This window comes from Doryrhamphus excisus, chromosome 15, assembly GCF_030265055.1.
Source record: "Doryrhamphus excisus isolate RoL2022-K1 chromosome 15, RoL_Dexc_1.0, whole genome shotgun sequence".
NCBI classification, from domain to species: Eukaryota; Metazoa; Chordata; class Actinopteri; order Syngnathiformes; family Syngnathidae; genus Doryrhamphus; species Doryrhamphus excisus.
The window spans coordinates 18,290,877-18,313,940 of record NC_080480.1 but is presented as its reverse complement, the minus strand read 5'-3'; the positions used below and the strand labels follow the sequence as shown (position 1 = coordinate 18,313,940).

General features: G+C 53.8%; 1 protein-coding gene across 8 annotated transcripts in view; it reads left to right on the top strand.

Moving 5' to 3' along the window:
- The first annotated feature begins 18,909 nt into the window (after positions 1–18,909).
- LOC131102883 (RNA binding protein fox-1 homolog 3-like) overlaps positions 18,910–23,064 on the top strand; it is a 247,406-nt gene continuing 243,251 nt past the window's right edge. For all 8 annotated transcript variants that reach the window (XM_058048547.1, XM_058048548.1, XM_058048540.1 and 5 more), the window contains exons 1-2: positions 18,910–18,980; positions 20,885–21,213. The gene's annotated coding sequence lies outside the window, so the exon portion shown is untranslated. The remainder of the gene's footprint in view (positions 18,981–20,884; positions 21,214–23,064) is intronic.

The window sequence follows — 23,064 nt, the reverse complement described above, 5'->3', positions numbered from 1 at the left end:
GGCGAGGCCTTCACACGCGTCTCTCGTGCGACTGACTGTGTCGCCGGGCGCAGGAAGCTCCCTTTTAGCAGCTCGCCGCAGGTTTCTGGAGTCGAGCGAGCAAAGTTTCTCCAGCTTATCTTATCCGGCCGCTCGCTTTATCTCAACTTCTGCGATGTTTATGGCCGGCAGCTCCTCCCTCGCCTGCCTTTTTGACAGTAAATCCCGTTAATCTCTGCGGACACGCCGCGTGTTTGTTTCCCGGCCGCTCGGCCATCTTGGTGTTTGTCTGCATGCGATGAGAGGCAAATGACATCTTGATGGCTTTCACCTTGACTCGGGATGGAGCGTGATTGATCTGACAGCGGCCAAACGAGAGCGCATATTTCCTGGTCAGCCAGCGGGGTCTCGGGGGACGAGGCGGCCCCTAATAGAAGTATTCATTTTAATAAGTCTAATGTGTACCTTAGCCTGGCTTCTTCTTAAAAGATGGTTTGGAATTGATGCGCCTGCCGCCATGGGCAAACGATGATAAAAAATGGGCAGCGGCCTCCCGGCTGCGCGGATCGCATTCGGACATGATACATCATCTCATTGTGATGTAATCTTATCAGTGTCCATCAACTCTTCAAATGTGTCCTTTATTGTGTGTGTCCTTGGCTGCGGTTCAAGGGAATTGTCTAATCTTTATGGAGATAAGGGATAACATTCATCAGCTTTCATTTGCCTCATTCATATTCATCCCGCTGCTCATATTAGCTCTGCGCGCCGCTCGGCCGCAGTCAGCAAGATTTGGAGTGTTTTTGGACTGCTGAGTCTCACATCTCCACCATGAGAACTTCATCAAATACACGCTCTGAACTTGAGAGGCCTGCAAACTTTAGCTGACCCGCTCCATCCTGCAGAGGGGGTCCACCGGGAGATCGGGCCGCCAGCGCTCCCTGCTGCTCCAGCCCGAGCACTGCAGCCGGCGCAAGGATCCTCGGCTGGAAGCCGCAGGTGTAAACCAACAGTAGAGGACTAGAAGAAGGTTGAGACCTGCCAACATGGACTTTCATACTCTTCACGCATGAAGACCACGCTTTCACTTTGCCTCCTCCTCCTTGTTCTGTCTGTCCGCGGAGTCTAACCCGCATCTCTGCTCAGTCTGTGATTGGTTGGCTCACAGGACTCGATTTCCTGTGTATCCTACGACAGCCCGCCTCCTCTCAGATGGACAGACCAGCTGTCGTGACACTTCTCTTCTCTCTTTCATTACCGCTGTTTGCCTGTGACGGGCAGACCGTGGGGGGGGGGCCGGGGGCCGTCCCCCACCCAGCCCCACGCAGCCCCGTCCCCCCATCCCGACTGCGCATTGGAGAAATTACATTAAACCCTAAACCCTAAAGAGAAAAAATCAATATTTATATGAAAAATATAAAAATATATATTATATATATTGTCATTTTAAAATCCAGCAAGGCTAAGAATAAGATATCAAAAATAGATTAGGTCCTCATATTTCAATATGCCATGCTTTTCAGCCTTTTCAAAGTAAAAACAAATAAATAAATATGACTCTTCATCCATTTTTATGCTTGATTGGGGCCATAAAGTGTGCATGTTTTGTGACAAATATTAGACCAATATTATAGTGCTGATGTCTGAGGAAATATGGCTGGGAAAGCCGGAGAGCGAAGCTACAAAGTGGCAGGATTTCACACTCCGTATGGTCACATGACAGCGACCTCTAGTGGCCTTTTCTTTGTAAGCGCCACCAGTGCAAGCAGGTCATTGAACGCCACGCTCATTTGTTGTTGAGGCCCAGACTCTGTGACTTATAATTGCGGTTTCGTGTTTGAGGTGGTGTACCTAATGAAGTGTCCAACAGCAGACCAACTCGTCGCCCGCCGCGCGCAGGAGCGTGCTTTCTATTTCCCACGATGAGCCTGCCACGAGGCGCGTTGGCGCAGCGGAGGTGAGGGCGTGAGTAAGCAGCGGGCGCACGTGGAGGAGGCTCAGGCCGATATCGGGCTCGCTTCCAGCACGTGGGCCCTTTCCGCAGCTCCACGCCATCAAGTCGCCTCTCAGGTCCGCTCCTCGCTCCTCGCTCCGCTCGCGGCCACGGGGCTCGGCCGCGTCAGTAATTGATTTCTTTAATTTTCTTGAAGAAAAGCTGTTGTCAGCCAACCAGGCGGCGGTTTTTCAGGCCACTTTAATTAAATGTCGGGTCTTTAGGTGTGATATGAAATTCGTTTGGCTCCTCTGATCTTCTACTCCTCTGACAATTCATTAACATTTGCCTTGCTGCCTTTGTGCTCCACACAAAGCTTCAAAAAGGAGCTCGGCGCTGACATTTTGCTTCCCGTGCCATACCTTCATGTATTTAAGTGCGTTTAAAGGAGAGATTAAGTGCACAGGCTGTTTGACGTCAGATAATAGCCTGCCTGTGGAGCCTCAGTCAAAACACCACCGCCTTCCGCTCCTTTGGGGGACGCTTGCTTATTTGCCGCCGTTTTAGGAAGCGGCCTGTTGTGTCGGAGACTAGCCCCGCCCCCGAGGAACGAGGCCACTTTGTCACTCCGGTTCTTTAAAGAAGCAGTCAATGGGAGAGAGGGGGGGGCGGGACAGGACTATGTCACGGTGGGATCTTCTGCAATGGACGCTCAAACTTGAAAAAGCCATGAGAGGTCAACACGCCTCATCAAACCTGCTGATGATCTCCAGCCAACGTGCTGGAGAGACCATGTGACCACGCCAGATCCAGCTCCCGCCCGAGGCGCTGGGCGCTTTTATTTCAGCTTTAATAATAGCGGGGCAGCAGGCAAGCCGCCCTAATAATATCCTCACGCCTCCCCGCTCGCGCTGACTCACTCCACTCTCCTCGAGGCGCTCCTCCTCTGGTGGATGCCAGCAGCATCGCCCTCGTCGTGCGGCCTGCTGTCTTCCTCCTCCTCCTGCCTCCTCCTCCCGGCTCTTCCTGTTGCCTCCCGTGTCCTCCTCCTGCCTCCTCTCATGTCCTCCTGCTTCCTCCCGTGTCCTCCTCCTGGCTCCTCTCATGTCCTCCTGGCTCCTCCCGTGTCCTCCTGCTTCCTCCATGTCCTTCTGTTTTCTCCCGTGTCGTCCTGCTTCCTCCCGTGTCCTCCTCCTGGCTCCCGTGTCCTCCTCCTTCCTTCCTCTCATGTCCTCCTGCTTCCTCCATGTCCTTCTGCTTCCTCCTGTGTCCTCCTCCTGCCTCCTCTCATGTCCTCCTGCTTCCTCCATGTCGTCCTGCTTCCTTCCGTGTCCTCCTCCTGGCTCCCGTGTCCTCCTCCTTCCTTCCTCTCATGTCCTCCTGCTTCCTCCATGTCCTCCTGCTTCCTCCCGTGTCCTCCTCCTGGCTCCTCCCATGTCCTCCTGCTTCCTCCATGTCCTTCTGCTTCCTCCTGCCTCCTCTCATGTCCTCCTGCTTCCGCCATGTCCTTCTGTTTTCTCCCGTGTCGTCTTGCTTCCTCCCGTGTCCTCCTGCTGCCTCCCGTGTCCTCCTCCTGGCTCCATGTCCTCCTGCTTCCTCCCGTGTCCTCCTCCTGCCTCCTCTCATGTCCTCCTGCTTCCTCCATGTCCTTCTGCTTCCTCCTGTGTCCTCCTCCTGCCTCCTCTCATGTCCTTCTGTTTTCTCCTGTGTCGTCCTGCTTCCTCCTGTGTCCTCCTCCTGGCTCCTCCCCTGTCCTCCTGCTTCCTCCATGTCCTTCTGTTTTCTCCCGTGTCGTCCTGCCTCCTCCCGTGTCCTCCTCCTGGCTCCCGTGTCCTCCTGCTGCCTCCCGTGTCCTCCTCCTGGCTCCATGTCCTCCTGCTTCCTCCCGTGTCCTCCCCCTGGCTCCCGTGTCCTCCTGCTGCCCAACATTCACACATCAGCACCTTGCATGCCCCCCTCTGAAATGCCAAGAAGGAGACCAAAGGAGCTGAAGGAGAAGTCTGACAGAGACGTGAGCTGAACTTGCTGAGGGGAAATCTGCTTAATGGGTGGAAAACATTTTGGATGGGAGGCAGAGAAGCACTCAATGATTAATCATTGTTGAGGCCGCAGGCACCCAGACGCTCGTCAGGGAGGACTCCACCAAGCAGATTGGGGGAGGACCAGGCGGCTGGCAGGGGAGGGATTCCGCCTGCGAGGGGCGCTGGTGCTTAGCGGGATGGTTGATGCTGGTAACCAGCCAATGAATGCCAAGCATCAGAGCTCCTGATCTGCAGGACGGCAGGCAACCCACTGGTGGAATAAATATTGGGGTTCAAACCAAAGATCCACAATCCGTCCGTTCGTCCATTCGTCTAAATACTTCTAGGCACAAACGTTCCTTCTTCTCATGATGTTGGATATCCACAGCGGCACACGGTCATCAAGTCTGCCTGTCAACATTTGATCATTTCTGCCGGTCTGGGTCATTCTCATTGGACGGATCTCTACCGCTACAACGCTACGTAAAGTATAGCACCCAACCCCAGTAGGGAGGTAGGTCCACCAGTAAAGAAGTCCAACTCCACCCATTACCGGGAAGGAACCATGGACTCAGACTCGGGGGGTGCTGCTCCTCATGCAGATGCTCCACACTCTGATGGGAAGCCATCCAGCCAGAGTAGAAGATCCCGGCCCGATGAAGCCGCCATCCTTCCTTTTCTTAATTGCGTCTCCGTGCTGAAAGCTGCGAGACTACGAACGCCATCCTTCAGAACGACTGCGCCAAGCTGTTCATCGGCAAAGGCGAAGGCGGCAAACAGCCGCCACGTGTGGAAGATGAGCGCTTCCGCTGTCGTACGAGCAGATGGGAGCTGCCAGTCATCCCTGGGCCGGCCGGGAAGCTCCAGGAGCTCCTTCTTTCATCCTTAGCCACGTGTGCAATTAGGAGGAGACGCCAAGTTGCTGAAGAAACAACAAAACGCGTCTTTATCCTGCTGGCTGGTAAACGTGAGGAGGCCTGATGAGGGATTCATCAGACCTTCTGGCCAAGCGTCCACATGATGCTGCTTTTATTTCCATTTGCAAGCAATTAGCTGAAAGGTCCTTCCCTTGAGTTTCCGTGCGGAATGACTCGGGATAATTGCTGTGAAATGAGCAGAGCCCGGAGAAACACCCGGACCGCTCGGCTTCCCTCTCCATGGAAACACCCTCGTCGCCTGTGTCACGGCGCGGGAAATTAGACGGCCGGCGATAACGGCCATTGAAGGAGTAAGAAAGGCGCGGTGGAGGTTGCGGGTGCTATTTAACTCCTTCCCAGCTGTTACGGCATTGTGGCCGCGGGGGGGGGGTTATTAAAGATGGCGGCCGGCGAGAGCGGGGCCGGCCGTCAGCCGAGGCTCATTCTCATTTAACCAAGCCCAACGCTGACGAGGCGACGTGGCTGAACTTCCTAATTGCTGCCTTGCTCGGAGGCACGACTCCCCTAATTACGTCAGCTGGAAAGGAACATGATTGTTATTGTCACGGCTCTCGTTAGTGATTAAGCTGCTATTGACGCTTCCTCACACGCCGCCTGTCTGATGTGGCCTGAGGTGTGCAGATATGGATTAGTTGCTGGCGAGGGGCCAGGAGGCGGGGCCAGGAAGAAGTGGGAGTATTTACTGCTGGAAAGTCTTCTCTGATTGGCTGCACCGGTGCTGCGCTCCAGTCTGACTTCCAGCATCATTAGACGACATGGTCATGTGACACACATCACACGGCTTGCATCTCCACCTCTAGGTTCTCCTGCTAGCTTCACCTTGTTCTCCTCCCAATGCTGGACGAGGACCTCTTAAATGTAGAAGGACAGGAGCAGATGAGGATTGGTGGATGGGTCCTAATGAAACATCAGGACTGGAAAGGAGGAGCGGACTCAGGGGGAGGAGCCACCTGCCGTGGCCCAGCCAGGTCCACAGTAGTCGGGCTAATCTCCAGGGTTGAGGTCTGTGCAGTGACCACGCCCCCCCCAAGGGTGTCACTCGGTAGTTGGCCGCCATGTTGGAAGCGCTCCTGACTTTTGGGAAGGTGTCAGAGGAAGACGAGGACAAAACTCCGCAAAGCGCGCTCCAACAATGGAGTGGGCGGGACCAAAACCCCAAAAAGCAATTCTTGACAGAGCGCTAATCCCCACTTTTAAGTGGGCCGCACAGAGCGATAAGCCCGGAGGTTAATGCGGAGGCGTCGCTCCGCCGTCCTCGCCGCTGACAGCCCCTGACAGGCGCGCGCAGCAGCACGCCATGTTTATGCTAATGCCGGCGGCCGGGGCCAGATCCCACACCGCCGAGCGCCGATAGAAACGTCACGGGCTCGTCACAGCGCCGCTCGCTAACCCGTGCAGAGCTATGCAGGATCCCAGTGTCCCCCTTGGAGGGGAGGGGTGTACGGCCGGGTTGTCATGTGGGAGTGGAAGAGAGCTGGGGGGGGGGGGCAACCACCCACAGCTTCATCTGCATTTCCCCCCTCGGTTGGAAGCTACAAGCCTCCTATGCCAGGAAGCGCTGACGCGACCAAGCTACGTTAGCTTCCAGCTATCCGGACCCCAAAATACACTACGCTGTTTTCTACTCAACTACTGAACTGATGAATGGTTACGCTCCGGCAAGCCCCGCCCCGTTGCCACCCGATGTCAGCGCGGTGACCCGTGGAGGCGCGAGCACGGCGGCGACATTGAGAGGTCGCATGCTACGCTCCATCCCCCCCCCCACCTCAGCCCCCGTGTGTGTCTCCTTCACCCGCGTCCAGCCTTTCATTCTAATCTGATGATAATGATATTTGCCGAGGACGACCTCTGCTTGCACAGCGTAATTACCCCCCCAGCTCTCTATGAGCCCACCCATTGGAAATCGATGGCCATAAGAAGGCGCCATCACTGCTTATTATTATCAATGCTGGCGTTTACTTACCGCGACGTTCCATTCCATGTCTCGTTCATTTCACTTCACACTTTCTCCTTTTATCAGACCTCGCCTTCCAATTTGGGCTCCAGATACCTTGGTGGGTGTTTCACGTGCCGCCCCCCCCCCATGCTGCGTCTGGAATGGAATGCTAGCGTTAATAAGAATCCCGTGTCCACCGGCTGCTTACAGTCGGCCCCGCGTGTGTGAGTGGCGTCCCAAAGCCATCACTTAGCAGGAATGACCTCCTCCTGCTTCTGCTAAAAAGTCATGGGGAATTGAAGCCACTCAGTGGCTCCCCGGCCTTCCACTTCTCCATCGTATCATCGCTAAAATGGCTTTTTTTCTTTTTTTACTGGGGATACAATGTGGGACTACGAGGGAATGTGAGTAATTACCCTCTTTTTTTTCTTTTACCCCCCCCCCCCCCCCCCATGCTGCCATTCTCCTCCAAGCTCCACGGCCTCCTCTTCTCTCTTCAATTGCCATTGTTCATTGTTGCCATTGCTACTCGCCCCCAGTCGTGTTCATGGCGACGGTTCATATTTGCAACTGTGGTGCATTCAAGGTCCACCAAACAAGGGCAAAAATGCTAAGCCCCTGCTTGATATGCAGCCAAGATGGCGTCCATCGCTGCCACTCGTCATGTTGAGTCTTATAGTGACAGTGCGCTCAAAGTACTCAGCATGCTAAGTGTGCTAAGCATGCTAACAAAGTACTCAGCGTGCTAAGTGTGCTAAGCGTGCTAAGCATGCTAACAAAGTACTCAGCATGCTAAGTGTGCTAAGCGTGCTAACAAAGTACTCAGCGTGCTAAGCATGCTAACAAAGTACTCAGCATGCTAAGTGTGCTAAGCATGCTAACAAAGTACTCAGCATGCTAAGCGTGCTAAGCGTGCTAACAAAGTACTCAGCATGCTAAGCGTGCTAAGCGTGCTAACAAAGTACTCAGCATGCTAAGCGTGCTAAGCATGCTAACAAAGTACTCAGCATGCTAAGTGTGCTAAGCATGCTAACAAAGTACTCAGCATGTTAAGTGTGCTAAGCATGCTAACAAAGTACTCAGCATGCTAAGTGTGCTAAGCATGCTAAGTGTAAGCACGCTGTAAACATCTTCAGCTCTAGCGAGTGTGTACGTTGGTGGGACCGCGTTAGCGTCTCATAGAGGGGTGAAGTACCTTTAGCAGGAGACCACCTTGCCGTCTCTTCCCGCCGTGACCTTTGGAGCCCCCCCACAACAGCCCGCGCGGCGCTGATTCGGCCATGACGGGAGCTCCTTCAAGCCTGATGAAGCCCAAAGGTGCCAGTTGGGAGGGAAAGTCTTTGGGGCGACCTTCCCGCTGGTTATTGGCAGCCTTGTCAGCGAGATAAGAGCATGGCAGCAGAGATTTCATCAATGAGGGCAGACGAGAGCAGAGTTGACGCAAACTTTCTCTTAAAAGACCAGCGTGGTGGACTTTAGAGGTGTGAAGACCTTGAAGGGGCTCCCCGTCCGGTCCCGCTGCACTTCCCTTTTTATTGATCGGCTAAAGTGTTCAACATGGACGACTGCCGTCTTTTTATGGGCTGTAGGACGGCAGTAACGCCGCCGCGAGCCTTTATTGGAAGACGGCGGTCACTTCCCTTGACTCGCTCAGACGCCATCCGAAGGTCTTGCTGCTCTGCTGGACTTTAAAGACGAGGAGTGAAAGGGTGGGAGGCAGGCGGCACCGACTGGGGGGGTGATCAATGTTTGTGCTCGGCGTCGAGGCACAACGCTGGATGTCGGCTGCAGCTGCCGGAGCCTATCCCGGCCTGGGTACCACGAGTCCGTCATCAATCAGGTAGCGGGTGGACGTTTCCATCAGCACGCGCAGACATGGAAAGCCAGAGGCAAGGTGAAAGGGATCCTGAACCGTTTCAGGATGGTTTGTGTATTAGAGCAGGGCTGCTCAACTCGCGGCCTGCAGGCCAAATCCAGGCCGTGAATGACACTAAACCAAACTGGCTGACGTTTCTGCTGCAGAACTCCTAAAAGCAGCAGAGCATGCTTATATATTATATTATATATTATTATAACCAGCGAGTGCTCCTGTCAAATAGAGGATCTTTGAGTACTGTAGTATGAAATCCGGCAGTAGGGTGGGGGGTGGGGCTTAAACCTAGTGGATGCAAAGAGCAGTCTTTTTAAAAATTGAAGCGCCTTTCACGTCCACAAAGGCCGAGCGTCCTCGCGGATGGCGTTCCCTCGGGTTGGGCTGCCTTGCTCGCGGGCGCCCAAGCAGCGGGAACACAGACGTGCGGCGCCGCTGAGCCCAGCCACCCGAGGACGCGGAGCAGGTCAGCTGACAAAAGCCACACGTTTTTGAAAAGGTGGAAGGTGAGAAGGTGAGCGGCTGGCGGCACATTTAGCGGGAGGGAGTCACTGGTGTGACGCTGGCCTTTTCCCGAGATGAATTACTGACCTCATTGCCCCCCCCCAAGGGGCTGCTTAGTGCCGAGGCCCTGACGGGCAGACACAAGTGGAATCCAGCTTTTATTACATTCTACTAGTTTGGGATGTTTGATAACTTCTAACTTACTTTGTTTCCAATTGAAGTCGGGAAGTGGGTGGTCGGACAGTTTGGAAGTTGTGCAAAATGTGCGGGATTGATGGAACGTGCGTAGCAAAGTCCTGGAGGTTCATCGGGTGTTGATTGCGATGCGTCACACGGCGCCACCAAGCGCGGGTGTTTCTTTTCTACTTTGGGTACATAAGCGCGTGAAAACGGGCTGCTTCTCATGGATTTATTCATCTATCCGTCTCTTCCAAGGTCAGACCGCGTTGTTTACTTCCCATGCAACATGTGACAGGAATCTTTAGGCGGGAATGAAGAGATTGTTCCCCGTGATGCTTTCCTTTCAGGGGGAAAGTGGAACATGATTTGGGGGAGCCCTGAGCCACGTAGAAGGATTTATTCCTTATTTTAATGCCGGGATTAGCTGGCTGTAATCCTGAATTGTAATCATAAAAAAGATGGTTTTGTGGCACGAAAGCAGCGCAGATAGAGATCTCCGCCTTCTGGTCTGACGTGGACCTGCCTCGCGCGTTTACATGGGATCCTTTCATCCCTCATTAGTTTCATTACAAACAAGCAATATGGCTCCAAAGCCTTCCCTAAACATCCACACAGCCTTAATCCCCCCCCGCCCCCCCCCACTGGGCCTCAGAAGGATGATCAGCAGCTGACGCTAGCATGACACGCTCATGCTGTACTTTCATAACTCTACTTGACGAATGGCAACAGTACTCCATCATTGAAGGGAATATATTGCTACTTTGGTATCATTAGAGCCCTCTGGACATATGATAACACCCCTATAGTCACCTTTACACTCCTATTACCCAATTGCTGGTGGACTGGATGTCTGGACCCGATGGTGGGGGGCCACAGAGGGTGTGTTGGGATCCCCCGTCCGCCCCTGTCGAATTGCATCCACGTTTCGGTGCGAGCGGCCATCGAACACGGAGCCTGCGAGCCTGAGAGAGCAAAAAAAATGGTAAAAGCGAGCGGATTGACTTTGCTAAGAGGTCACCTGTGAAAGTCCTCCCGAGTGACGGTTGGAAAGAAGCATTTTTCCTGCACGCGCCCCCCCAGAGATGCGAGTGTAAGGTTATGGTATGGCCCAGTGCTCTATATTAATGGTGACTTTGGCTCACCTAATACACATTCTCAGGGTTATAGCCCCCGGGTGCCTGCCGAGCACAATGTGAATGCACAAAGACCCCCCCAGCCCCCTCAACCCCTCCCCGGTCACCAGGGCCCCCGCAGCCCCGGCTCAAGGTCAGGAGCAGGCGGGCTGGCGGCGCTGAAGCCATCCGTGGTGATTTGAAGGATCGTCATCCGGACGCTTCACGGCCCACGTGGCGTCTTCCTTTACCGGGAATGCGTACAACCGCAATTACGCCGTTTCACGTCGGCTCTGCTCCGCGGTACGCCCTCCTCGTCGCCCGCCCGGTGATTAAAAATGCGGCGCTAATGACGGCGGAGGGAGCGGGGCTCTTGCAGGTAGTTGTTATGGAAACCGCAGCTGCAGCCCAACTCTCCGTCAGCCTCCTCCAACCTGCGACGCCCTCAGCGTGGCGTCATTGGCACGGGAGCAAGGGTTAAGGACGCCGCCTTCACGCCACCCCCTCGTCCGTCGTGACCCCGCCTTCCACGTCTCTCCAAGCTCGCCGACATCCTCCGCTTTGTTTCTTCTCGACTTCCTCGGCGTCTTCGCCGGCGTACGCTTGGCTTTTCTTCTTTTTCTCCTTCTTCTTTGCTGTCATGAAGGTCTTACGAGGTTCTCTGGTCCTACGTCACCTTCTCGTCTCCTCATCGCCACCACCTGTCTGGACTGGCCGCCGCGTCCAACCGTTCGAATCAAAGCTAGCTATGCACCGCTAGCACAGGTGGAAGATGGCAGGACTGGGATGTTTGGGGGTTGCTTTATTGTACAGTACATACAGTATGTACATATAGTACATACATACAGTATGTACATATAGTACATACATACAGTATGTACATATAGTACATACATACAGTACGTATATGCAGTACATCCATCCATCCATCCATCCAAACAAAACATAAATGTACCTGGTACTACTTGCCCACGAGGTGTGAGCACGCTCTTTGGAGATGTTGTAGTAGCGGCCATGCTAGGCTCAGTGTCCCGTGACGAGCATTCATTAGCTGCCTCTTTACCTGTTTTTATATCTTTAGAACAGAGCAACGTGGTGTGAAGAAAGAATCATTGGAGTGTAAATGTGACTGTGGGGGTGTTATGTTATGTGTACGGAGCTCTAATCAAGGTAAAGATTGTATTTGCGTATTAATATTGAATCTGGCGGCACGGCGGTCGAGTGGTTAGCGCGCAGACCTCACAGCTAGGAGACCAGGGTTCAATTCCCACCCTCGGCACACAGTTTGCATGTTCTCCCCGTGCATGTGTGGGTTTTCTCCGGGTACTCCGGTTTCCTCCCACATTCCAAAAACATGCTAGGTTAATTGGCGACTCCAAATTGTCCATAGGTATGAATGTGAGTGTGAATGGTTGTTTGTCTATATGTGCCCTGTGATTGGCTGGCGACCAGTCCAGGGTGTACCCCGCCTCTTGCCCGAAGACAGCTGGGATAGGCTCCAGCACCCCCGCGACCCTCGTGAGGAAAAAGCGGTAGAAAATGAATGAATGAATGAATGAATATTGGATCTTGCAGTACTCAGCGGAAATATACCTTTAACAATTAACCGCCATATACGAGGGAGGAGTTTGTGTACGTCGGCAAATGCTGACCCGTTTGGCCACAGTGGGCGGGGCCTGGCTTTGCGGAAGTCCTTGGTATAGTGGCCAATCCTGCCACCTCACCAACATGGATCTCTCGTGCTAGCGTTGGCGCGTGGTAAACGGCGGCGTGATGAAAGCGCTGCGCTGCCAACGCCACAAAGAATTGATTCAAATGTCAACTTCTCGGGCCCGACGGGAGCGGCGGTTCAATTCCAAGCTTTAATAACAATAATTAAAAAAAGCAGCTTCAGATGTGTTCCGTCTAGGAGGCGTCGCACGCTCCCGCCACACAAATGTTTCATTTCCACAAGAATTTCAATTGAAACGTTTCCATGAAGGTCAAACAAATTGTAATTACCGAGAAGAAATAGGTGAATATTTCCATGTTTTGTCTGCCGAGCGCCGTTTGGGATCACTCAAGGTTAGCGCCAGCGCCGCCGCCGCCGCTGCTGTGTGTGTGTATGTGTGTATGTGTGTGTGTATGTGTGTGTTTTCCAGCCAGAGTTTGTCCTAGTAAACTCTGACAAAGTTGAGCTGCGAGTGTGCTGATGTCAGTAATGATCTCCATGTAAAGCCACAGCAGCTAAAATAGCAGCGTGACCTCATTATTGTTGCCATGGTTACGCTCGCTGTCTGCTGACACCTTCGCTGCTCTCAAACTTTCAATGACCTTTCACACGCGGCTGTGGGCGGCGGCCAAAGTGCAGGAACGGCTCGGGTTTGGAGTCACCTGACCCCTGCGTGCTCCATCGGGTTGGCTTGATTTGCCGCCATCTTGCATGCTAACCATCCCAACCGGGGTTTTCCCAAGAGTCGGATGGAAATGGCTGACGTGCTGATTTCCTTCCTGCTACGTGTTCTTCTATGGCAGAGCATCACCATGCCGTCGACTGTACGGACTTGGTGGCTCAATCAATAATGTGCTGATGAGCAAGGCAGTGGATTGTTTGGAGGAGTTTGCTGTGGAAGAACCAGCATCCAAGATCTTCTTCTTCTTGACAGAGAGAGACACCACTTTTTGGTGGAACAGGCATTTGTCCCAATACTTCTGTACACGTCATATGTGTAATAGTGAAGTATGCGATTGTTGTGATAATAGAACATGTGACTAGCGTGTGCGTGTGCGTGTGCGTGCGTGTGTTCCCCTCCATCTTGCTGCAGCTTGAACTGGAGGTAGACAGGTGCTCGTGAATATTCAGCAGCCACGAGCTCTCGTGGCGTCTAATCACCGTCAATATGTGCGCGCTTTGCAACTGTAAACTCCTCAGAAAACAACAATATGACCCCCCCCCCCAACCCCCCCCCCCCCCCCCCCCCCCCCCCCCCAGCCCGACTGCTTATGAAAATGCATGAGAAGCGAGGAGGAAACGGAGCCTTCCCGCTGAAGATGTGCAGTGAGGCCGAGCGGTGGAATTGTTTTTAGATGATAGCGTGATGAGCAGATAGCTTAGCATCATAGCTGCCGTTTGTCTGTTTATCTTCCTCCTTTCCTGCTCTCACCGTCGCTTCCTTTCACCCCAACAGGGAAGGACATCGCCATCGCCATCGCCATCGCCATGCTCACCGACCGACCAAGATGAGGACTGGGAGTCTAACCGACGACCTCGTCCTGCTTCTTCCCTCTGGTAGGCACCGCACCACTACACAGTCCACCCAATACAATATCGCGATACAAGACCGCCCGCAAATGCCAAAGAACCTGTTTCCATTAGTAGTCTACATGCAACATTTCTAACCCGCAAGGCATGCTGGGTCATTTACTGCTGGGAAAGTGTGGGCATCCGCAGTGTTAGGGTAAGAATTTAGTCTCGACCTCGGACTGGACTGGACTGGACTGCTTCAGAATGGGGGGGTGGCGCCCCCGGCGCCCCCGTCAGGCCAGACTGAACACAATGGCTTTCCTTATCGTCCTTCCCAGGGGTCCTCCCGGGACACGTTAGTCCCGGCCTATCTGCTGTGATGGAGCTGAGAGTAAACATTGTCCCGCTAAAGCTGACTTGACAACATTCCCGTGCCCAGGTTCCGTTTATCCGTCCCGCCCAGCGTCGGAGGAGATAAGCCCGCTCTTCCTCTTTGCACAATGTCACCCGCCGCTGACACTAATGATGATATTTTCAAAGTCACACACGTTTGCAGAAGAAGCACATTCGCTCCGGAATTCCTAATTGTCTTCACAAGCGGAGAGAGCGTCCGTGTGGAGGAAAGCCGCGGGCCGTGTTCGCCCTTGGATGTTCACCTTCACCCGCACGTTTCATAACACCCACCCCACCGTGTTTGCTAAATTTCATGTCAAGTCGCTGGACTTCTTCATGCTAATGTTGACCCGGACGGGGGGGGGGGGTGCCCGAGGATCCCTGGGAGATCGGGTGGGTGGGGGGGACGGTTTTAGAGGACGAGCTTGTTTGATATGTGTCCTTTGTCCTGATGGCTTTGAAAGTCACACGTTGCCAAGACTTCACGCCGCCATCTGATTTCCATCTTCCCGTCATTTTCCCTGGCAGACTTCCTGCCCCCCCCCCCCCTTCCTTTGTGAAATCACGGGATGCGTTCACTGACACTGATGAAGATCATGATCTTGACTTGATGCTAATTTGACAACAAGAACATCAGCAGACATCCTGTGACCCCTTATGGAACCAGCGGGACCACATTACAGCTAACGGATCCTCGTCCCGTTACGATGCGTTCAGGAGCCAAAGCAAATATGTCAAACATCAAACCTAGTTTGGCTGAAGTAAGTCCGTGTTGTATGTCAAGTAATAATAATAATAATAATAATAATAATAATAATAATACAGTCTATTAATGGTAGATTCAGGCCAGGCCAAAGCGACATTTTCCACGGTAACGTCTTTCACAGTCACGTTCAACTCCAGCACCCCGCCTCCTCCCAGTAATCGTCGTTCCCGCCATCATAAATAAAAAAAATCATCTTCAGACGTGTCCGGCCTCCCGTCCATTTGCGCCAGAGACGAGGAGCCGGCGACGTTGGCGTTGTCAGCACATTTCCTTGGTGTACGGGATAATGACGGCTATCCTCCTTCCACTTTTGCACCATTGATGATAATGGACTTCATTATGTTCCTCCTGCGGTAAGCCGTCACCATGAACGCATTTAAATCAGCCCGCTCCCGACAGATTCCGCAGGCAGATTATTCCCATTCACACTCGGAGCGGTTGCCATTCTCTTTCACGGAAGGCAAGCGGCGGTCTTGTTTATTTCGCCGCAGCACAACATTAGAAATGGCTGCCGGCGCGCCGGCAATGACAAAAGGCCAACCGAGTCACCCCCGGGCGTAGCAGCTCCGCCGCTTCCCAGCAGGGCAGGGTGGGAATGAATAAAGTTCATTCATGCCATTTTATACATCACGGGGGTGGGGGCGCACGTGGTCGGGCGTGCAGGGTGGGGTCAAAGAGGGGTCGCTCTGGTGCATCCGGAACCCAAACTTGGGAGCGTTTGCATCCTCATCGGCATCTGAGAAAGGCCGACAACTAAGAGAATTAGCACCCCCCCCCCACCCCCCCCCGGTGGTCCAAACTCAGACTGTGCCAGCTGATGTCGTCCCCTATCGCGCAGCTCTTTGGCATTCAGGCGTTTTGTTTGAGTGTCCTTGAACGCATCGTCTGCTCTTTCACAGCTTTGGTGCATCTTTCATGTTTCTCCTCCGCTTAGCTTGAATGTCCAGGTAGGAGGGGGCGTGTCCTCCCCCTGACGAGGTCACATGCTTTGTCTCGGTCTCCTTGACGGGCTCATTTCTTCTCAGACGATTTAGCCTTGGTGGGGGGGGGGCTGCCACGGGGGGGCCGTAAAAACCTGACTATCTTAAACGGCCTGTCGCATCGACAATGACACAATCCTCTCTGGCTTTGGAAGTTTTTCCTTCCATGACCAGGATGTGACCGCGTCCCAGGCCCCGCCCACCTCCTCCAACAGAGCGTCTCTCGGCGCGGATGAGTTGCGGAGCGTCGCCTGGTCGAGCGCGAGTCCGGGAGAAGGCGGCTAATTGGGGCGGCGCGGCCGGCCCCTGTCAGACGAGGCCCATCGTGGCCTTCCAGGCCGTCCTCGCGGGAGCGGCGAGGAGGCTGCCCGTAATGAGGCGGCGTACCTGCTTGCTGAGGGCCCAATCACGAGGGTCACTTGTGGGCAATTAGAGAGAAATAATGAGAGCTTTCTCTTTCTCTCTGAGTCGAGTCTTTGCCCCCCCAATTCCCTCCCAACCCTCCCTGCTTCCTGTGAGGACCATAAGGAGGCGCAGGACCACCATGTGGCAAACATCACCATGGAGACGAGGTGCTAACATCCTCTTTTGGTTTCCTTCTCTTGGTACCTTTTCCTCCACGATGAAGCTATTTTGTCGACCACCTGACTTCGCTGACTAAAAACGTAACCGCGTGATGAAAGCATTAGCGGCTGGGAATCCCTTCTTTTTTATCCCATGATATTAAATACAGCAAATGGCCCCCGGGCCCCACTTTGGACACCCTTGTCAGAGTGGGTGGAGCCCATCGTGACTGAAACTGTTCTCCATTTCCTTTTAGCCAGATCGTCACCGACATTGCCTGGCGTCTTCCATGTCTATTTTGAGTGTGATATAATTGTCCGTCCATCTTTTGACACACACACACACACACACACGCACACACACGCACACACACACATCTATTTGTCCTTTCTCGCAGCTGACGTTGAGTGACAGAGATGAATGAGTCCCCTGTCCCGTCATCCCAACATTCCCTCCACTTGCCATCCAAATGACACTCCATCCCAATCCCGGCGTTCCATTAAGGCAGGCTGAGAGGCGGCATCTTGACATGCACGCGGCGTGCGCGTCTTTTTCGGGTGTGAAGGCTGATCAATAATTTAGTGGCAGGTAAGCGTGTGAAATGCTGCGCAGGAATAATGGAGAAGTGGAATAGCGACTCTCAGGATTTGTTATTAGCTGCAAAAGGAGCATAAAAATTGATTAGAGATCTAATTGGAGGCGCGCGCCACACTAAATCCTTTTATGGCCCATTTGTGGCTGCCAAAGGAGGCAGAAAGGCTTCAGAAAATACATCAGGACGCTATTAGTTGTGCAGATTTACTCGCTGGTGACCTACACGCCTGCTTCTCAAAGTGGGGCCCAAACTTTTCACCGAGTTGACAAAGGGGAAGGGCGGCCATTTTTACATCCCTGCTTGTAAAATGGAAGGAGAGTGTTGTCGTGACATGGTACGCCCCGTCACATGCCGGAGTACGTACAGTACGCAGCCTTGCTACGCCAGTCCCGGCTCCACAGATAGATTGCAGTCCTGTGGGAAGGACCAGCCCTCCCGTACGCCCCCATGCTGGTCCCCCGAGGCGGTGAAAGAGAGCAGCGGCTTTAAACTGATTGAAAATGTAGAGCGCCGCGGTCACGGCGGCGATGCTGAATGATGCGCCGTCTCCGCTCTTTATCGGCCGCCATAATGGAGACGGATGGCGCCCGCTTCTTCACGCCTCGCCGCGACGGAACGCGGCACCCTGGAGGCATGACATCACATCACATGACCTGGCCGCTCGGGTGGCGGCTGTCATTGTTGACTCGTGAGAGGTCAAAGGTCACGCCATTCAGCCGACGTGGCTAAGCGGCCATCACCAACGGCGAGAAGCAGAAGCTACAAAAGATGCTCTCCATGCCGCGGCGCCGTCAAGGCCGAGCATCGCTTTGCCGCCGTCGCCGTGACGACGCTGCGCTCAAATGCTTGCATCTCAAAGCGTGCGGTGCGGCGTGGGAGCACACGGCACGCCAGCATCGTTAAAAGGATATTCCTTTATTCATCACGTGACGCCAAGCCTGCAAACCTCCCAACTCTCTCACCACGTCACCACGGCGAGGCGGTACTGCTACTTGGACGCCAAGCAACACAAACCATAGCGTACCGTACCGTAACCATACCGTACCACATCCTCCTGACTACCAGTAGTATCGTAAACCTGAATATGCCCCCCCCCACTGCATGCAACTGAGTTCCTGGGTTCCTTGTGTGCTCCATCGAGGACCAAATGTGAAGGGGTGGGGCTTTATCTTTGATGACATCATAAAAGAAAATGGCTTCCCTCTTCCCTCAGTGCAAGCACATTGTTTCATACCTCATACTTCATACTTACATGAAGATCATCTCCAACCTTGATGTTTCAGGTGACGCCATCTCTTGTGGAGAATCAGGCCCCTCTGGTCCAAAGTACCGCAGAGCCAGCCTCACCAACACAATCTGAATGAGACGCCAGTTCTCCATGGGGGGGCAGGACGTGGACTCCACCTGGCAGGAGAAGCAGGGGGGCGGCAGATGTTCTCCCTTCTGGACAGGAAGCCCTGGAGATGGCAAGTTGATGCTGCGTCACAAATGAAAGATGATCGGTGAACGGTGTGCCGCTTGGTGATTTTCGGTCGACGGAAATGAAGATGGCGTCTAATTAGCGCCATTCCGGCTGTAGGCGGGCTCGTGGCGGGGACGAGCGCCACCATCTTGTTGCACAGAAGTTGGGATGCAAGGGAGCGCAGTGTCGCCTCAGGCTGCTTCACTGGTGCTGCCAGCTGCCGCGCCGTCCAATTTCAGGCCATTCCCCCTCCAAAAAAGCCAGTCTGAAGTGGAAAATCACACCTGATGGCCCACTAGGCAGCTTTCAAGCCACTAGACGCTCGCACGGACGTCATTGGACAAATCAATTATGTGAAGAAAAGAGGCTTACGATAAAAAATGTCCAAAAAGTCTGTGTCCTTTCCTGAAAAGCTTTTCTTCTGACTCCTGGCCAGGGCGCACGGGAGCGTGGAAGGTGCGGCCACACTTTGATGTGGCGGCGGCGGTGGCGGCGGGGGCCAGGATGAGGACGAGGAGGCTGAGGTAATTTGCCTTCACTCTTCACCGTTTCCTGTCGAGAGAAGACGAGCACACGCCAACCAGAGAGGAAAAAAACGTCCTTTCAAGTGTTGCTAACCAACAGCGTTTTAAAATGGCTGCCGTCTTAATCACCTTGCCTTGGCAGGAACTACTTTTCCTTCCGGAGGGAAGCATTTGCCTCCTGTGTGTGTGTGTGGGGGGGGCGGGGGGCATGCAGGTGATGTGTGAGCTGATGATGATGATGATGATGTCGCCGCCCTGTGGTCATTAGTCGCCGGGTGTCCATTAAGAGTGATTAGCTGTCACAAACATGGCGGTGGTGATTTTTGCATGCTTCAAGACGCGGGGGACAATGTGACCCTTCCACCTACACCCCCTCGCACCTCCCCTTTGTCGATGTGATGGCCCAGCCCACTCTTAACGCCCCCCCCCCACTGCACCCCCACCGCCATCAACCAAATGGAATTGACTCCATTCATTCATTCAAAGATGAAATCTTCCTGCAGCCCGAGTGTTTGTGCCCGTGTCCTATTTAGCATGTGTGTCACATGACCCCGCGCCCTTGTGTGGCGGCTGAGTTGAATGCCCCCCCCCCCTTCCCCTGGGGGAACATGAGCCAATGAATTACAGATGAGATCATTGTTACAGGATCATAACAGTCATCTAATTGCCAATTTCTCTTTTTAATTGAATTTGGTGGAGTGAGGAGGACCGAGATGGGATTCCTGCCAGTGTGTGTGTGTGGGGGGGGGGGGGGGGGGGGGGCCGCGTTGATGGGGGAAACAGGTCTAACACACCACACCACCCAACTCGGAGCATGTCCAGGGTCTGTCCAGGACATCATGTCTTGCGTCAAACCAGCACCAAATCCTGATCTAGGTCTGCACCTTAGGTATGGACCTGGCTGGATCACCTTTTTGGGATGGGAAAACTAGAATAGTTGAGGAAAACTGTACTAGATGTGTCCTGTACAGCTTTAAGGCTCCAGGTGATGTTACGTAATCCCCGGATTATCTTGCTTACCCGCTTCCAGACCTTGCTCTTCCAGACCAGACTCTGGCTCCCTGCTGGTGAACACACGGAGATGCAACCTTCATCGTGATTATTCCCATGACGGATAACCCCAGGGAGCGCCAAGATGTCTCACCTTGCTTCCTCAGCCGTTGCTGGACGTGTTTCACGGGGCATGGCTACCGTGGTGGAGGTGTTTGGATGGCACGGTTCACCAGGGAGGGCACTCGGGGCGCCCCGGTTTGAGGTCTGGCTACTTTGACCGCTCAAGTGAGCCACAATCAAGTCACGTTGCCAGCTACACTGTTGATATTAAAGCTCGCCTGGTGGGCCCGAATGAAGACGCCCGCCCGGCCGGCCTGGTGTGGCCCGCGGGCCGCAGTTTGCCCACCCCTGTGTTGTATGCTGCACGGTACGAGGCAGATCTCTTACCTGTCCCAGCCAAACAGGACCAAAGTCTTGTGTGCTGTGTCCTCCTTGGGCGGACCTCGGAGGGTTCAAGGTGAGCTTGGGGGGGGGCAGGATTACTGGACTTAGTGTCAGAGCCCCAACACACAGGGGTCCTTGCAGAAGCAGCAAGGTTGGACGTGTGTGTGTGTGTGTGTGCGTGCACGTGCGTGTGTGCGCGTGAGAGGCTAACGAGGCGTAAGTGCTGAGCACTTTCCATTCAGCATTCCGTGTTTGTGTAATGAGAGATGATGGCCCCCATCATTGCTCCGTGATGTCGGACGGTCATGTGGACAATGCAGCACGCTACATGAGATCATCTTCATCGGAGATCAATTCCTCTGATCGGGGTGGGGGTAGTGGGGGGGGGCTATCGGCGTGGAGCTGTGATTGACAATGAGCCACGCACAGACTTGTCCTTTCAGTTCCTCTCTCTTTCTCTCCCGTAGTGGGCGAGCGAGCGGTGGAATCCGTGGGACTCTTCAGGCATTTTGCTGCTCGTCATTCCGACTGCCAGCACTGACCCTCCCTCCCCAGGACTGACTGGCCAATCATAGGCCGCCACTCGCCCTGCCTGCCTCCTCCGCTCCTTCTCTGCCTTTCTTCCATCCTCACTCGCTCGCTCCTTTGCGCTCCACCACAGCATCCTCCTCCTCCTCCTCCTCCTCCTCCTCCTCCTCACACCTTCTGGTCCGAGGAGGACTTGTAGTCCGGGAGCGACGTTGAGAGGATAGAAGTGTGACAGGCGACAATCCGCAGGGACCCCAGAGCATCAACTGTGAGTACAGCGGCTCTTTTTAACACTTGTCCCATGCGCACACACACACACGTGCACACACACACACACACACACACACGTGCACGTGCTGCCTGGTGTTGTCAGCCAGCAATCAAACAAGTGAAGGCTTTAGGGCTGGAAGTTGTTTCCTGCCGGACTGTGTAGACTCCCGTATGAATGGATGGAGGAATGAGAAGGCAGCATGGACAAGGTCAGCTGGATGATGGGGGGGGGGGGGGTCTTTGTCTCTATTTTTTGTCTCTCACTTCATGTAAAAAAACTCTGACGTGTGATGAACTTCCTGCTGTCCAACAGGAGTGGTGTGTGTGTGTGTGCGTGCGTGCGTGCGGCGTGCACGTGCGTTCCAAGCGCCAGCAGGATGCTTTCATTACCACAGGAAAAACCAAGCGCTGACTTTTAATGAGGAGCTCAGCTGTTTGCCGCGCTTCCATTTGTTGTCCTCCATCCTTGGATGGTCTTCCTCGGCAGAGCCGCGGAACGTCGTCTTGTGCGGGACGTTGACGTGCTTGACTGTTGACGCGGGATTGTTTACACGCTGAGCGTGGGGAGCGGGCACAGGCGACCGGGATGAAAATCAATACACTGATAGACGCTGACGCAGCCCCCCCCCCCCCCTCCACATAAAGGAAGTCCAATATCAAACATTATATTCATATGCTTGTTTTTCATATGGTGCTTAACATTCATTCATTCATTCATTTTCTACCGCTTTTTCCTCACGAGGGTCGCGGGGGGTGCTGGAGCCTATCCCAGCTGTCTTCGGGCGTAAGGCGGGGTACACCCTAGACTGGTCGCCAGCCAATCACAGGGCACATATAGACAAACAACCATTCACACTCACATTCATACCTATGGACAATTTGGAGTCACCAATTAACCTAGCATGTTTTTGGAATGTGGGAGGAAACCGGAGTACCCGGAGAAAACCCACGCATGCACGGGGAGAACATGCTAACTCCACACAGAGATGCCCGAGGGCGGGATTGAACCCTGGTCTCCTAGCTGTGAGGTCTGTGCGCTAACCCCTAGACCACCGTGCCGCCCCCGTGCTTAACATATCCATCCATATTTATAAACATATGGATATGTCGCCCAGCCCCAATACACCCCCATCTTTAGTTTTGGAAGACAAATGTAGCAGCTCTTTAGAAACGAAGATGAAACTCTTAACTTCTTATGGTCACGTTCCAGGGGGGAGTGGGCGTGTCCCCCTGGTTGCCGTCGACGCCCAGGCCTTGGTGTGACACAAGAGGTGAGGGGTGTAAATCCCTTTTGGGGTAGCCGCCCGGGTTAAGGCATCCAGCGTTCCCTTAGCGACGCAGACACGAGTCTTACGTGTTAACGTAAGGTAGCCAGTTGGAGCACATCGTGACCCTAAGCATGCTGGGAGGCCCGTGGGGAGCGTTCAGGTGCAATCATTCATAAAAAAATAACATCGTTTTTGGAATATGGGCCGTTATTTCATTAAAATATATACAGTTGGCCGTCCCGTTGTTTTGGGTCCTTGAACACACCATGTCCCACACTGTATTGTTGGCCCTTTTCTTTGCTCCCAAATGCCGATGCTATGTGGAACGCGTGAAGGTAAGACCTGGATGGGCGTCTCGGGTGCTAATGTCTCTGAAGGCGGTCCAGGCTGGTACCGGTGGATGGTGGTTCTGTATTGACTCAGTGCTGTTCATTGGATGTTCTTCCTGTCTTCCTTTGCCACAATACGTCCTGAATAAGATCAGTAGGGTGGCTATAATGTACCTTGGTCATCTGGACCGCCAACCCCACCCCCCCACCACAAATAGACGCGAGTAGATACGCTTGATGAAATACTGAACA